The sequence below is a fragment of the Protobothrops mucrosquamatus genome, unplaced genomic scaffold (genome assembly GCF_001527695.2).
Source record: "Protobothrops mucrosquamatus isolate PMUCROS unplaced genomic scaffold, P.Mucros_1.0 scaffold2107, whole genome shotgun sequence".
NCBI lineage: Eukaryota > Metazoa > Chordata > Lepidosauria > Squamata > Viperidae > Protobothrops > Protobothrops mucrosquamatus.
The window spans coordinates 54304-58199 of NW_015388209.1; the positions used below are offsets into that span (position 1 = coordinate 54304).

Below are 3896 nucleotides of genomic sequence, written 5' to 3' on the forward strand. Positions count from 1 at the left end.
CTTCTGGAGTCCATTTAAGTTCACGCCTACTGCTTCAGTGACTCCATCCAGCCATCTCATTCTCTGTCCTCCCCTTCTTCTATTGCCCTCAATCTTTCCCAGCATTAGGCTCTTCTCCAGTGAGTCCTTCCTTCTCATTAGGTGCCCAAACTACTTGAGTTTCAACTTCAGGATCTGGCCTTCTAAAGAGCAGTCGGGGTTGATCTCCTCTAGGACTGACCGGTTTGATCGCCTTGCAGTCCAGGGGACTCGCAGGAGTCTTCTCCAGCACCATTCAGATATGTTAGAAGGCTGAAATTCTTAGAACTGCCCTTAACATGTTCTGTTTTCCCATTTTCTTGCCTTTTTCCACTTTTCATCTTCATTCTTTGAAAGAAGATTTGAAGTCCAAGGGAGAATGCGGAGAAGTGTCCAAAACAAATATTAATCTAAATTTGGGGTGGAAAGTCTCTGAAGATCCAGACCTGCATGGCTCCTCCACTAAAGGTTGGGAGTGGACCCCCACCCCCACCCCCAAACTCTTCCTATATTAACTGCTGAATTGCAATTTTTAATTTGCGAGAAGGCAAATGCATTGGGAGAAACCATGTTGAGCCATATGGTTTGTAAAAAAGGGGAGATGCATGAAGGTTAACAGAATGTTTAGTTTTGCCCACTGATTATATTATGACCTACAAACAAAAAGGGATGTCTGGACAAAATTCTCTTTTGAAACTCCTACTGTTAGTGGTTTTGTTGCCAGTTGCCAGTTCTCTGACTGTGGTCTTGCAGCTGCTCTATTCTTTAACTTTGGGGTAATCCAGAAATCTTTCTTTTTTTTTAAAGCACGCTCTGTTCTATTGTCCATTCATTATGGATCCTCCTTTTTCTCAATGGCTGAGTTTTATTCCAGGTTTTTATTTATGTTATACATTTCCTTTTGATCTCTGTATTTGCACCTGGAAGGAAAAAAGTTGCCTTCAGTTTTGTTTCTCTAATAATCTTTAATATCCTTAATATTCCATCTGAATCCCACCTAATCACTACAATCTGGCCTCATTTGTTTAATATGCTTCCTTATGATTGCAAGTGTTGATCGGGTTTTCCAACGGGGAACTGCTCTGCATCCATGGGTCATATTACTAATATGAAGAAGAAAGGCTGAAATTGCTCTTCAGATAATTTCAGTACTTAATCAAGCATTGTAAAATGAACACCATAATTTGTGGAGCAGGAGCAGCTAAGGTATAGTGAATAGGTTGGAACTGGTTTGCTTTGTTCCATCAATGTTTAGAGAAATAGCAAAATAAATGAAACATAGTGACATTATTCAAGAAAACCTGTCTGCTTTGTGAAGGAAATAGGAATTCCACAGGCAATCATAGCTAAAGGGCTGAATATCTGTATAATTGGTCCAGTCCAGTTGGCTTGGTTAAAGCTGTAGAGGTTCTAGAGAAGATGTCTTCCAGAAGAAGTCATAAACTGGTTGCTGACTTATCCCATTGGTGAGGGCAGTCACACAATCCATTAAACTAAACAGATGGACAACCGTTTGTCTGAAATAGTATAGGGTCTCCTGCTTGAGCAGGGGGCTGGATTAGAAGACCTCCAAGGTTCCTTCCAACTCTGTTATTCTTTACAGAGATTTACACAGCACGTTATAAATGGTCCTCTACTCACAACCATTCATTTAACAACCTTAACAAGTTTTAAAGGCTCTGAAAAAAGTGGCTTATAATTTAACGGCTGCAGCATCCCCATGGTCATGGTCGGGGGCTTAGCAACCAGCATATATTTATGATAGTTGCAGCATTTCAGGATCACATGATCGCCATTTGCTATTTTTCAAGACTACTCGGGTATGTGAACAAGCAACATCTTAAGTAAACCATAGCCAAGAAAGCCAACGTTAATATTAACCAACGTATCATGAACTAGAGCTACCATTATCAGGGCTGCAAAAATTCAGACCACCTTTAGATTGCAGCAGAGATGTTTTTGCAGCCATTGCTATTTGCATTTTGGAGGGGCCAATCAGATATGGTATCTTTAATATGAACAATAATTGAGTTTGCTGCAGAGGAAAGTGATGTCTAGAATGTTTATTTCCTTGCGGCCAATATATGCAGCCTAAAACCATCCTCAGGGTTTAAGATTTGCAATTCCCCCAAGCTCTTCTCCAGTCGTGTTTTTTTTTATATGAGCATCTATATAGCAACACATTTAGGGATCCTCTTGTCTATGGGTGAGGGTGCCTAGAGGTACCACCACCCTTGAGCCTAGCATGTGTACTAAAATTCTTTGCTCCCTAGCAGCCTTACTACACTTGGTTAAAAGCAGCTTTGAACCGAGAACCCCCTACACAAAAAGGCTAGTAATCTGGCTAGTCATTTACCTGACTCAAAAACAGTAACTGTGAGAGGGACCTTGGAGACCTAGTGGGTGATCAATTAAATATGAGCCAGCAGTGTGCCGCAGCAGCCAAAAAACCTAATACAATCCTTGGTTGTATAAACAGAGGCATAGAATGAAAATCACGTGAAGTATTAGTACTGCTTTATCAATCCTCAGGAAGACCATACCTGGAATACTGCATCCAGTTTTGGTCACCACATCACAAAAAGGGTGTTGAGACTTTGGAAAAAGTGCAGAGAAGATCAACTAAGATGATTAAAGGCCTGGAGACTAAAACATAGGAAGAACGGTTGCAGGATTTGGGTTTGGCTAGTCTAGAGAAAAGAAGGACTAGGGGGGACATGATAGCAATATTCCAGTATTTGAGGGGCTGCCACAAAGAGAAGGGGGTCAACTTATTTTCCAAAGCACCAGAAGGCAAGAGAAGAATCAGTGGATAGAAATCAATCAATGAGAGAAAAAACCTAGAATTAAGGAGAAACTTCCTAACAGCGAGGACAATTAACTGGTGGAACAGTTTGCCTTCAGAAGTTGTGGGTGCTTCATCACTGGAGGTTTTTAAAAAGAGACTGGAAAGCCATTTGTCTGAAATGATATAGCAATTCCTACTTGAGCAGGGACTGGACTAGAAGACCTCCAAGGTCCCTCCCAGCTCTATTATGATTGATTGATCACTCACAAAGACAGGAGCCAACAGGAACCTCTTTCTAATCCCTTTTGTTGAGGTGCATCCTCAGCCATCTTTAATCTTGTCTATCTTTTATGACATCTGACTTTTCTTCAGCAACAGCAGGTCAAATTCTGGAATACCATGGAGTGCATTTGGTAGTATACAATTCGCTCATCCCTTGATCATCTAATGATGTTCAAGGGCTGTGGGTCTACCATCACAGTCATCTTTATCCCACAGGCATGCTTAGCAGCCTTGAGGCAGACATTTCTGCTCAGCAAAGCTAAATTTCCCAGAGGATTCACAAACACACACACAAAATTGCAATAGCTTTCTCAAATGGCAGGCTGCCAAAAGCATTGTGCCTTGAGCAGTACAGTTGTCTCTTGTCTCCTCTATTACTTGGATGCTTTGGCAATTTTCCTCTTTGCCAAAGGTGAATTATGCATTAATGGACAGGTTATCATAGGGCCAGTGGCGCAATGGATAACGCATCTGACTACGGATCAGAAGACTGCAGGTTCGATTCCTGCCTGGCTCGACTTTTCTTTCCTGAAGGAAGAAATGTTTGCTTCTAGCAATGGGTATCTGAATAGCAATTCTTCTTTCTCCAAGCTCCTTTAAAATGTGTCCGTTCCATATCCATGGCCCTTCTGCTTCTCTTCTTTGGAAAAGAGATAGATGTCATTGCCTCAGCCAGACACAAAGCATCATTCAACTCTTGCAAAGCTGTAGCTCAATCAACAATTAGATGGTTTACTTACTTATTTGATTTTTATCTTGCCTTTATTACTTTATAAGTAACCCAAGGCAACTCTCATGAGTTCCTTTA

At 41.2% G+C, this 3896-nt stretch overlaps 1 non-coding gene across 1 annotated transcript; it reads left to right on the forward strand.

Moving 5' to 3' along the window:
• The first annotated feature begins 3532 nt into the window (after positions 1–3532).
• On the forward strand, positions 3533–3605 carry TRNAR-ACG. Its single transcript has one exon. It is a non-coding gene; the product is annotated as a tRNA-Arg (tRNA).
• The last annotated feature ends 291 nt before the right edge of the window (positions 3606–3896 follow it).